The 13,583-nt window shown below is 40.5% G+C and overlaps 1 pseudogene; it reads right to left on the bottom strand.

Annotated features, from left to right (window-relative positions):
• LOC113928073 overlaps positions 1-2,829 on the bottom strand; it is a 134,917-nt pseudogene extending 132,088 nt beyond the window's left edge.
• Positions 2,830-13,583: the final 10,754 nt, after the last annotated feature.

Raw genomic sequence — 13,583 nt, 5'->3', positions numbered from 1 at the left:
CCAAGTTTCGCAATGTAATGGGTCACTTTTACACTTTCCAATAACTGGCAGTACGGCAGCAGTGCACTGGCTACAAAGGAGTACTAACGCCATACTGATGTGTCAGAGCCAATAGTACTAATAATGGATAAGGATTGGTGGATATTGCTCCCCATTTTAACGAGAAGAGGCAGCTCGTGTACAACTCGTGGTATTCTCGAAGCTCCTATCAAGAATGCCTTTCATGTAAGACAGAGATGCCACTAACAACAACAACAACAACAACAACAAAATGGGCTTTGAGAACATTTAAGTAGGGTGCCTGGGTGGTTCAGTTGGTTGAGCTTCTGCCTTCGGCTCAGGTCATGATTTCAGAGTCCTGGAATCGAGGCTCACACTGGGTTCCCTGTTTAGTGGGGAGTCTACTTCTCCTTCTCCGCCCTGCTGCTCCCCCTGCTTGTTCTCTCTCTCTTTCTCAAATAAATGAATAAAAATCTTAAAAAAAAAAGAACATTTAAGTATTATCTGTTAAAGAGATGTGCACTAGATCTCTCCAGAATCAGATATTCCTCAGGAGGTTATGTTCAGCAGCATGCCCTTGGAAATAGAGCTTCTGTGTAATGTTTGAGTACATCCTGATGCCAGGAATGGTCATTCCCCAGCCCCTCAGCTTTATATGTTGTCATATATTCAAATGAAACTTCTCCTGTTTTCTCATTTTTTATTCCATTATTTTTAGGAAACTTAAGACAAAAATTGGGGGAACAAAAGTAAGGAAGAACAAATCTTCAATATCATAGCATGCCAAAATGAATTAAACCAAAATGCTACAATTTCTCTCCAAGTTATGTCGGTCCCCAGCCTTTGTGCATGTGTGTGTGGTGAATCCAATTGGCTGTTGTTACAAGAAACTGTCTAACTAAATTTCTCTTTCCATATTAGTTCTATTGCAGATAATACTGAATGTCTAAATGAATGAAAGCTAGCGGTTTTATTTCTAAAAGAATTTATATGGCTAAGACCTAAATGACATTAAAATAATCATATATGGTGTAAGCAGGAAAACAGAAATATATACATAGAAATAGATATGAAATAAAAATTTATTTCATGAAAAATTGCGATGAAATAAAACTAAAGGCAGCAGAATCATGGTCACATTTGGTTGTGATGAAAATTGATTAAAAGAACTTCAGAAGGAGGGGAGGAGTTGCTAAAAGGATTACTAAAAAAAGAGACTTCAAATAGTTGCTTTAAATTCAATAGTCATGTTAGCAATTTATGGACTTGATTATACCTTCAAAATGAACAATAACCCAGTAACAACTCCCATCGAAGGATACTAAATTTTTATGATATGGTATAATCAGATTGGCAACCATACGTATAATAGACTTGATTCAAAGGAGAAACAATTCATGGTAACAAATTTCTGATAAGAAAAGACAAACTCGCATTTTTAAGACTAATTCAAGTAACTGAGAAAAGCCATCATCACATTAAACCTCACTGTGGTGTTTCACTCTTGTTCTATATAACAAGAATGCATATGAATATCTTAAGCAGATACCTTTGGAGAAATGCATCATAGTGCTTTCAGTACAATAAAGGAAAATAATGAGGCCTCAGTCATTATTAACACAAGTGACGTTAAAAAAGGGAGCTAATACTTTTCTAAGGTTTTAAATTTATCATTATATTTTTTGGACTGCTTTATTGATTATTTATCATTATATTTTTTGGACTGCTTTATTGATTATAAAATTTCATTTTAAGGGCTTTAGCTTTTAAGTTGAAAGAAGTTTTTTTGTTTTTTTTTGTTTTTTTGTTTTTAACTGTAAGAAGTACCTGTCCCTGCTCCACCATTTATTCTTTTATTCAGTTAATTAATTATATCAGGATAGGCTCATGGGTATTACTTTTTTTATTTTTTATTATTATTATTTTTAATTTAAATTCTATAAATTAATATATAACGTATTATTTGTTTCAGGGGTACAGGTCTGTGATTCATCAGTCTTATATAATACACAGTGCTCATTACAACTACCCTCCCCAATGTCTATCACCCATTCCCGCATCCCCCCACCCTTCTCCCCTCCAGCAACCCTCAGTTTATTTCCTAAGATTAAGTCTCTTAAGTGGAAAGAAGTAAATCATTTCTTTAAACCTTATATACAATACCTTAAAAAAATTAAAGAAAATAGCCATGTCACATACCTCTTCAGACTCGTTTAATTATATTTATTTAACTGTAGAAACTTCTTCTCTAGAGTACAGAGAAAATAAAAGTAGGCAAAAACATATCTGTCATGAATTGGTCCAATATTAGTTATAAACTGAAATAGCATAGAATAGAACAAAGATCCCCTAGTTCTTTGATTCTTTGTTTCTTTGAAATGCAAAAGTATTTATGTCAATTAAATATTGTTATTATTTTATATATTATAATATTAAATATACATATATATTATACTATTAGTTTCTTGGCCGACCTTCAGAATGCATTTTGCATGCTGATTTGAGATTTTTACCTACTTTCTAGTATTAAATAGAGCAAATTGCCTCTAACCACAATTACAATTAGCTAAATATTAGTGTGAGTTCCACAAATCAGTCTAGCCTAATAAAACCTTTCAACTTATTTATTACAGAAGGCAATAAAAAAAATGTAAAATAACAAACTATAATAGATTTTATAGACAAATCAAAGCTTTGATACTACCTATAAACTGTTACTTATTCAATTCTATCAGTGAATCGAAACTTACCATTTCCATGAAGCATCTTGAGAGAAATTTGTTTATAAAGACTTCCTTTGAATAGTTCTCCCCTTGAAATAAGTACAAGACTGATTTGTCCGGCACTAGGTTTTGCTAAGTAACAACTGTTTTATTCCAAAAATGCAGAGCAGCCTTCTACTCCCTGCTGCAATATTGTTTCCTAAAACAGCAACGTGGGAGGCCCTGGAGTTATACAATGGAGTGCCCTGGCTCAAGGCATATTCAAAATTCAAAGTTCTTTATATCTATGAGGACCATTTCTACGGAATCCATTTGAAAATAGAAAGCAATTGCTTTTAGACGGGAATGTAAGTTTAACTTGTTTTAAAATAATGTACTTTCTGTTGTTGGATGATCAAAATCTGCGCCCAGAAAATACAGAGGCAATAAGAGCAAAACTTCACAAGAATAATGTTTACCTTTGGTGTGTGGAATTACAAATCAGATACTTTGTTTGTAACTAATTCATTCCAGTAAGATATCTATGTTGTTCCCACAGTCCCTTCTCAGCCAGACCACCCTGAGGATCCTGTTTTCTCTCTCCTTCCTCCAGGCAGCTTTGATCTGTGCTCATGGATTTTCTCTAGCACTTTCAACTCCGTTTGCCTCCAAATGTACCAACTGGAATTAATTAAAATGTTCTAAAACTGCTGTAATACAATAGCCATGTGCTACCTGCAATGTGGCTAATTGGAATTGAGATGCAATGGAAGTGTAAAAAGTCACACCGGATTTTCAAGACTTTATGTAAAAATAATAACAAAATATCTCATTAATAATTTTTATTTTATTAAAAAAGAAAGCAAAAAAAAAAAAAAAAAAGGCAAAGCAAAGCAAGCACAGGCCCAAGATGGAGTCACTCACTATGCCAGGCCAAGTCAACAAACTGGGGCTTAATACCTGACCTAATTGCAGTTTCAACCTCCCCAAGAAATATAGTCTTAACTTGTTGGTCAGGAATTTTCTGGTCAGCACCAATGAATGAATCTGGCCAATGGGTCCTCTCCATCCCTCAAAGAAAAAGGAAGTAGTCCACCTAATAAGACTCCCTGCTCTTCCCGCTACGGGAAGGTGACTTTGAACAGATCCTTTCTTTTCTTTTGCTAATAATTTCCTTGCCCCACCCTGCTTCCTATAAAAACCTTTCATTTTGTATTAACTCCCTTCTAGTTGCTAGATGGTATGCTGCCTGATTCATGAATGTCTTAATAAAGCCAATTAGATCTTCAAATTTGCTAAGTTGAATTTTTGTTCTTTAACAATATTGATTACATGTTGAAATGATAATCTTTCATCTATATTGCGTTAAATGAAACCTTATTAAAATTAATTTCACCTTTTCCATTTTACCTTTTTAACGTAACGAGCAGGAAATTTAAAATTGCAAATGTCATGTACATTATATTTCTATTAGCACTGTTCTAAGAAGTAAAAGGAACCAAATGGTAAAAAGACCAACCCTCCACAGAAAGCTTTTTACAAATAATCTTTTAAGAGGCTTAACAAATTACTTATTACAAAAAAAAAAAAAAAAAAAAATTTGTCCCAAAAGGGATTCTCAAACTAGGTGCTAAACAAGTAAAATAGTCCATCTTTCTTATTACACAAGCGAATTCTTCATGTAGAATTTTGTGTCACACAAATTATTCATGTGGAGAAAGAAGCGGAGTGAGGGCTAGTGTCTGCAGTGGCCCAGGCTCCTTGAACCTCCCTCCGTTTGGGAGAGAGCAGAGCAAAATCTGTAGCCTTGGGAGTCAGTCATCCTCCAGGGGAACTGAATCTATAACCATAGTCTCATTAGCATAGCCCAGAGCTCCCACCACATCCTAGAGCTAATCCTCTTATCTTTAACACTAATCACCTTGTAATTACCTGTGTAGGTAACTCCACCCCACGACTGTGAGCTTTGTGAGGGCAAGAATCCGTGCCCATCTTCCTCGGGGACATGTCTACAATGACCAGCATCATGTATAATTCATAAGTGCTCAATCACTATTTACTAAATGAATGTTCAATAAAAATTGAATTAACTCATTTTTCTATTCAGTGCACCTGGAGCCACACATCTACCAATGAACTGCCTAGCTTGGAAATGTTATTGAAGTTATTCTTTATGACAGAGTTAGAAAGAGTTGACCGATGATAATAATAATATGTAAATGATGATATAGAGTATGCAGTCAGCTAGATATGAGTAGGGACTGGGATTCTGACCATGAGAAAGACAGAAACCGCCAACAACCTCAGATCGCAGCCAAGAAGAACCCCGGGAGAACTTGTGAGCGCTTTTCCCTATAATGGCTGCCCTAAAATAACCCATAGCTTTCTTTATAATACATTTACAATGTGGTTTTGACCCCCACCCCCTTGCAGGGGGTGTGTGCCATGACCATTCCCACAAGGACCATATATAGCCAAAATCAACCCCTCTCCATCTGTACAAAGAGTCCCTTAGATGATTGGAGGCAACCTCAGTCAGAGACTGCCCTGGCTTGGACCCATAACCCCTGAGCTGTTGCCACCTCTGGGTCTGCCTGCTCCCCCAGCTTGAGAGTGTACTTTCGCTCTGACCACTATTAAATGCTTGCTTGCGGAACAGCTTCATTCTGAATTCTTTCTCAGCCAAACTCAAGAACAAAGGCCAGGGAACAAGATGCCCAGCTAACAATGTATAATGATAGTACGTGATATTAAAAAAAAATCGGTTAAGCCTATGGGACTCTTGGTTTTGGCTCAGGTCATGATCTTAGGGTCTTGAGATCCCACTTGGCACTGGGCGTGGAGCCTGCTTAAGACTCTCTCTTTCTCCCTTTCCCTTTGCCCCTCCCCGCTAAAAATAAAAATAGTGATAATAATAATAGCTAACATTTACTGAGGGCTTACCAGATAATACCCATTGCGCTAACTATTTAACCACATTTAACCCTTTTTCACTTAGTATTACAACTAACCAGATTAAGTACTGTTATCATCCCCATTTTACACATTGGAGGACAGGAACTTAGAAGATAAGTAATTTACTCAAAGACACCCAACAAGCAAATACTAATACAAGGATATAAATTTAGTCTGATCCTAGAACCTAAATCTTAACACTATGCCAGATGATTCGTAGGGACATTTGAGAACCTGAGAAGCATAAAGAACACTCCCATAAAGAATTGTCCTGAGTGATAGAATGCAGGAGCATTTATCTGCAGGTGCCCACCCTCCACTAGGGGACCGTTTCCTGGGGATATTAACTTCTCCAAACTTTTTAAGGGAGAGGTGTGTGTGTGTGTGTGTGTGTGTGTGTGTGTGTGTGTGTGTGTGTGTGTGTGTGTGTTCATGCACGGGTGCACAGATGCTTGCATGCATATAAAGAAGATTTAATTCTCAAGGGTTAGCAGAATCAACTAGAGAGACTGCTATTTAAACAGATGCTCAGGCTATATTTGATAGCCATCTTCTTCCTCTTCCAACATCCATCCTAGATTTCACCCTTAGCCAGCACCACAGCTGATTGCTTGCCTGGTGGGGTGGCTGAGACATTTGAGCCATAGTTGCTTTGCCCTTATCAGGCCATTGTTGCTGCCATTGCCTTCAGCAATTTTACTGGCCATGGAAACGCGAAGAGACACCCCAGTGAATGCCCTAGCTTTGTAGACGTAGATCCTTCTTGTCCCCACTAAATAGAGCAGCATTCATAACAAACAGGTCCTGCCTGACCAGAAGTAGACACTAATTAAGAGGGAAGAAGCCATTTCCCCCTCCCTACTAGGTGGACAATCAAGTGCTCACAGCTCTGTCCAATGGGGACATTTCACCTAAATGTCTTTCTTTTTTTTTTAAGATTTAATTTATTTATTTCAGAGAGAGAGAGAGAGCACGAGTGGGGAGAGGGGCAAAAGGAGAGGGAGAAGCAGGCTTCCCGCTGAGCAGGGAGCCCGATGTGGGGCTCGATCCCAGGACCCCCCAACCGTGACCTGAGCCAAAGGCAGATGCTTAACCAACTGAGCCACCCAGGTGCCCCGACACCCAAATGTCTTCTTAGAGTCATCCCTGTTGAGGACTGCTGTTGAGCAATAATGCATTTTGAGCTCCCATCAAGCTATTCAACCAACCAATCCTTGAAAAAGGTCCGTGTTGTTGCTGAGCCTGTCCTGAGGCCATAGGTGTGAGCTGAGGGAGAGTTACTGGTGTGCCAGAGGTAGGTGATATCTAACTTACTATCTATCTTACTTATCTAACTTACTTCGCCCTCTGGACTTGCTCAGGCCTGAACCTTAATGTATCATTTTCCTCTTACAGAAGATTGCGGCCGTACCTGTCCAACCTTATGGGGACAGGTCTGAATTTTACCACAGCCAGGTCATGATGGGCATCAGCCCTTTCGTGGCCACTTCATGTCCCATGGTTACAACCCAGCCTCTAATGGGCCCCAGGGAGCATCACAGTAGCTTGTCAAAATCAAGCAGTTCTCTGCTACAAAAGGCATGTGCTGCCCTACTAATCTGCCAGTCTGCACTGTGATTCTTCTCTTGTGTTTTCCAGAGTTTCCACCTAACCCTGTTCTCTACAGTTGACGCCTCCAGCCCCAATGAATCTACTGGGTCACACATCTCAAGTGGCAGAGCGGTTGATCCTCCAGTACAGCCTGGATCCGCTACAGAGCAGATCTGGGCCACACTCAGAGCTGAAAGTTTTTTGAGTCACCTCATGAATGGACTGAAACAGTATTCCTAAATGTGGTATATGTGGTCTCCAAAATCAAAGGGCCATCAAGTGCTTCCTCTCTCTTTCTCTCTCTCTTCAATAAGCACTGCAATAGATGTTCTTTCACTTGAAAGGATGTAGCCAATGCTTCTGTGTCCCACATGACTTTCCTTCAGGAAATCTCTGATTTAAGCCACAGCTCTGGGGAACATTTTTGTGGGAGCTCAGATTCACTTTGTACTTGCAGTGTTTCAGCTCAAGCAGACTCTGTGAGTCTCTCTGCTTCCTGCCCCAGGATCTCCTAGATACTACAGGTGTCTTTTAGACAACGCTCATGTATGTTCTGGAAAGTTGCAGGGACAGGAGCTGTGGATAAATGATCCAAACTCCAGTCCTGTAGGCTTACGGAGCAAGCACCGCTACGTGAACCCTGGTATTGCCTTTGCTCATACTCCCTCCTCTTCTTCTTGTTTACCTTCTACTTCCTGAGATGATTTTCCAAACAAATTACCTGCACATCAGTTCTTGTCTCAAGGTCTCATGTCAGGTGAAACCAAATTAAGAGAGGATGCTGCCGACTCATAAATCATTAGATGCCCCTAAATGAGGCAGATTCTGAACCCTCATACGTTTTATCTCCCACTCTGTGGCACTCTTCCTAGACTATCCTTCCAGAATATCCAGCACTTGCCTCTTGTCCCCTTGGTCCAATGAGCATGATGTCAGTGACATAGAGGACTTCATGACAATCAAGTTTCCTGCAGGGTTCAATGTTGACAGTGAGTGGGAAGGTCATCTAGCCCTAGAGAAAGACAGTGAATGTGTACTGAGGTCATTTTCACAAAGGAGCAAAGGGCTTTTGTTGTGCTTTATGGATGGGACATTTGCAAGCTCAATAACCTTACAACAAGTATGAGAAGCTGTTTTATCTATTTTAATAAAAATTGGAGCTACCACTTGTTTAAATTTACAAAATCTACCAAAATACACCATGATACTCCTAATTTTTTCAAAGACTAGAAAGATGAATTAAATAGGTTATGATGGAGGTCATCATCTGTACATTTTTTAAGTGTTTGTTGGCGCAATCTCTGCAATCCTCTTGGGTACAATAAGCTTCTGATTTTTTTATTCTGGTCCAGGGAGGCGAGATGATTCCGGGAGCTTTCACTTGGCCCTTCCTAGCACAAGAACTCGTAACGATAGGTCAGAGAGGGATCTATCAGCTGCTAAGCATGTCAGTACCAATTACACCCGGGGGAGTCCATAGGCGCACTGGACACACGATGACACAGATTTCGGCGTCAGTTTCATCCCTGTGTAATTCACTTTCCACAACGCACTCCTCCTTGGGTAAATGGCTTTCGGTCCCTTGGGGAATGTTTTGAGAACATTTATTGTAGGTAATTTGCAGAGGCATTGCAGGGTGCTTCCTCAAGGGACCTGGCTTCCCCCTCAGCTGATGAGTCTGGGCATGAGGTTACTTGTATTAAGGCAGTTAATGTCAGCCTTTTGCTCACTACTTTTTCTGTTTGTTTTTATGGCTGTTCAAGGCAAACACCATGCTTAGGGTACACATCTGCCTCATTGTTAGGAACACTTTGATTGTGAGCCTGCAGGCCAAGGCAACCTGGTTGCCACTCTGGCTTTGCTACTAGTTTTAGTAATTACATCCACCTTGCTTCTGTTAACAAAATGCTGCCACAGGGTTTCTGCTCTTCTGGAATCCAATCACCCCTGTTGTCCCCACTGTTTACTAGGGGTCTTAGTTCCATGGAAGTATCTCCTACTTCAGCCTTGGCTTACAGAGGAAAACAAGCTTCTCAAAGATACCAATGCCCTTCTCCACCAGTGTATTCCTTATTGCTTTTTGGAAGGAAGTGCCCACCCAGCCTTCCCAGGAAAAAACAGTCAGGTGTTGGGTTCTTCGATCTCACATAATAAATTCATTCCAAAAATACTCATCTCCCTGATTCCTTCCCCGATATTCTGTCAAGGCCATTTTGCCAAGCCTATTTCATTTACTGTGGGCTTTCACTGCATTTAAGTTTCAACAAACCATCTGGGCAGGGCATTGGGACTGCCTCTCGGTGACCTTGCCTAGCTACTAAATTGTCATGGACATGGCTCCTGTCATCAAATCTTCCATTATCCAGCCTGATATTTTGTGCCCCCTCCCGCCCCCCTGAGTCCAATACCTGCAATACCCACTCCCGGATTCTGACATGTGTCCTCCCAGTTGCTGCCAGTTCTTATTAGCTAGATCTAGTGATTCTTTGGATGACACAACTATTTCCTCCCAGAGAAGGGACTGTACCTCCCCACTTAGGCTATACCAAGAGCTCATCCTAATTTTTAGTCTGGAGACAATGAGGGGAGTTTGGAGCAGATCTTGAGGACAAGCATGACCTTGTCAGGTACCTGTCTCTGATGAGGTCTTTTCATTCTTCAGGTGGGAGTAGGAGTGGGTCTCCCTGCACAAAGGGGGATGGGGTATTTCTACAAGCCCAAAGGGCCCAAGGGAATTTCGAGGTGTAAAGTTCCTCAGATCATCAACACAATTTCCCCCCTTCCTAAGTCCTTCTCCTCCCCTATCAAGGCCCTGACTCTAGCATCAGAGATCCGCCAAGGGTACATTCTATTATCAATCAGCTCGCCACCCGTATAACTAAATCTTAAATGGGAGTTTTAGCACTCTGTCCTGTGGCTGCAAGAGATGAGGATCTCTTTAGATGCTGATGTGAAGATTTCCTACCTCTCATGATGAGCCCTGAGGCAATAGCTGGCTGACCATGAAAGTTAAAAAAAAAAAACAAAAACAAAAGCAAAACAGCAAATTCTGCCATCCTTCTAAGTGCCCTTGTTTCTTCCCATTCAAGTGCTAGAGCTACCATGCAGACGAGTTTCATCTTCATCTTCTATCCAGCACCTAAGAAGAGCTTTAGTGATTGTGATATCCCAGTGCACCAGGAGGTATTCCTCTTGACATCTGACTAGTGAATGACCCAGACACTTGAGGGGCTACATTTGACGCTTTCTTCCTACACCAATTTCTTAGGTTGATTTCCCTCAAAAGCATAACCTAAGACAGGTATTTGTGTGTGGCCAGGTCATTTGGAAGGTGATCCTACTGAGAAGCGGTGAGGGGATGAAGAGAAAGTTATTCAAGATGATACAAGAAGGCAGTTTTGAAATTGCTGCAGCGGACAACTCAATTTCCCCAGGACCTCTTGAGAAGCACACAGAATGGCTCTACAGAACTGCCTCACTAAAAGGTGAGAGGCAAGAGGCTTTGTCCATCGGATACTGTCACCTGTTGGTTAAAGGCTGACCCCGGACTGTTAACTGACCATCACTTCAAAGGTGTGCAAGGTGTGAGCTACTGTTGCCATCAGAGTCAGCAAAGTCAGAGGAGTCTCAGGGTAGAAAGCATAGAATGGTAGAGAAAGGAAGATGTCAGGGAAAGGTGACAAGTTTGCATGAAACTGTCCCCACAACCAAGTCTGAAATCGGAGGCAATGCTCAGAATATGAGTCAGGACCCTGTAGGCTTTTGATGCAACAGGACTATGAATTTCTTAGGAGTTGATAATCAGTTCATAGCTGCACCTCTATAGTCTCCACTGGGGTCTCACCGTGATGTAATGGAGTCAGTATCTATAAATACCTACTCTGTAATAAGTACTACTCAGTCCATCATATACCTCACATTTGACACGTAAAAATATGGCACTGATTGTATTACTTTGCTAGGGTTGTCATAACAAAATCCCACAGACTGGTGGCTTAAGCCACAGAAATTTATTTTCTCACAGTTCTGGAGACTGGAAGTCCGAGATCAAAGTGTTCGTAGGGCTGGTGTCTTCTGAGGCCCCTCTCCCTGACTGTCTCCACGTGGCCTTCCTCCTGTACATGTCTGTCTCCAAATTCCCTCTTTTTTTTCTTTTTCTTTTTCTTTTTTTTTTTTTTTTGACAACGGCTACACCTCACCTTTTTCTCCTCTTTTCTGCTTTCTGTTAAATGATTACTGTTCTTTGTTTGACTGTGTTTAAATAATTCCCTAGAGAGACATCCAGGTAGATGATGTGCAAACCCCAGCTTGTCCTGGAAAAAAAGCTCAGACATTTCCAGCTGCTTCCATAGCCCCTTGGATGCAGACGTTTCCCAATTCCTTTTTTTTTTTTTTTTTGAGGATGCTCATCAGATTGGATTAGGGCCCACCCTCATCACCTCATTCTACCTTAGTTGCCTCTTGAAAGATCCTGTCTCCAGGTACAATCATACCCTTGAGGTACTAGCTGCTAAGATGTCAACATATGAATTTTGGGTGAAAACAATTTAGCGTATAATATTGACCTTTACATTAAAAAATATTTATAATATTAGGTTAAAGTATTGCTTATTTGAATTAATATAAAAGTTACTCTGAATTCCTAAAGATCCTTTCCTATTTACAGCTGATTTTTTAATGTTTTATTATTTTATTTGTGTTTCAGACACATGAGAAATCTTTATGTGTGTAACTTCATGCTTTATTTAAACATTAAATTCTGTGTTATTTTCAGGATTTTCTTTTTCATAGTTTAAAACAAATTCCAACTATTCTCTAAATATATTTGCCAGTCAGTCTGAATTAGTAATAGCTAAAAGATACAATGTAGGAAGAATGGGATTTGCTAGGAAAGGGGGACATGGTAAGTTAGCCCTCTGTGAGGCAAGGCTGAATTTTCACAGATGAGCTATTAGGAGTTTTCCTGTAGTTTTGTTTTTGGAGATCAGCATATTAGCATTACTGTAGCCCTGATTACTGCCTTGTCTAATGTCTCCGTTTATTTTGGATGACTCTGCTTGGGACTGCCCTTCCTCCCCTCTTTCCCCCATTCCAAAACCAATGGAATCCTCATCATAATCTAGGTTCTGCCTTTTAGAGGAAGCTTTCATAAACCATGCCAGCCAATATTTTACTTTTTCCAGATTCCCATGCTACTGTCCTAACACTCATTTGGCAGTTCATCTTAGTCATTCATTTACGAAATATTTACTGAGCGCAGACTGTGTACCAAGCACTCTGTTCTAGATGATGGCACTACAGTTGTGAACGAGACAAAAATCTCTGGCCTCATAAAACAAACGTTCAAGTAGGGAAAAATAGGTGGGGAGGCACAAATAACATATGGGAATCTATCATAACTGTTATGAAGACAAGAAATGCAGGGTAAGGACGGTGTCTGGGTGTAGAGGGGTTGGCGCTCCTAGATAGGATAGTGAGGAAAAAACTGCCTGACCAGGTTACATTTGAGCAGTGACCTGAAGTAAGTTAAGAAGCACATCCTGTGGATATCTGAGAGAGTAATGGTCTGTGCAGATGGAACGGTAAGTCCAGAGCACTAGCACTTGGTGTTCTTGGAGAGGGGTAGATGGGCTCTGAAGAGTAGCCATAGAAAGCTGTAGCCTTTGGGGCACCTGGGTGGCTCAGTCGTTAAGCATCTGCCTTTGGCTCAGGTCATGATCCCAGGGTCTTGGGATCAAGCCCTGCATTGGGCTCCCTGCTCCATGGGAAGCCTGCTTCTCCCTCTCCCACTCCCCCTGCTTGTGTTCCCTCTCTCACTGTGTCTCTGTCAAATAAATAAATAAAATCTTAAAAAAAAAAGAAGCTGTAGCCTTTCAGATCAAGTTCTTACTTAGAAGCCATGGCAAGGGTTTTGAACTTTAATCAGAGTAAAACAGTAAGCCATTAAAAGCATTCTGAGCAGAGGAATGGTATATTCTGTCACAAGCTCTAAAAGGATCATTCTGGCTGCTGAATAGAAATTGGAAGCAGAGAAATAAAGGGGAGATAGAAAGACGTGTCAGAAGCCAAACTGTGGCACATTTACATTATGGAATATAGCTTCGTAATAAAAAAAAAGAAGAAGAAGAAGACAAAGCCTACCGTAATTGTCCAGGCAAGAGTAGATGGTTCCTTATGACACCTCTTGTATAGTAAGTTGTTTTATATTGACATTTACCTTTACTTGTGTATCCCTAATTCCTTGAGGGCAAGGAGCCCATACTTGTAATTTATGGATTACGTATATGACCCATGCGTATGCCCATTTGATAGGTGCTCAATTAATGTTGCCTAAAT

Source organism: Zalophus californianus, chromosome 7, assembly GCF_009762305.2.
Source record: "Zalophus californianus isolate mZalCal1 chromosome 7, mZalCal1.pri.v2, whole genome shotgun sequence".
Classification (NCBI taxonomy): Eukaryota; Metazoa; Chordata; class Mammalia; order Carnivora; family Otariidae; genus Zalophus; species Zalophus californianus.
Note: the sequence above shows the minus strand (reverse complement) of the source record. Positions and strands in the feature narration are given on the sequence as shown.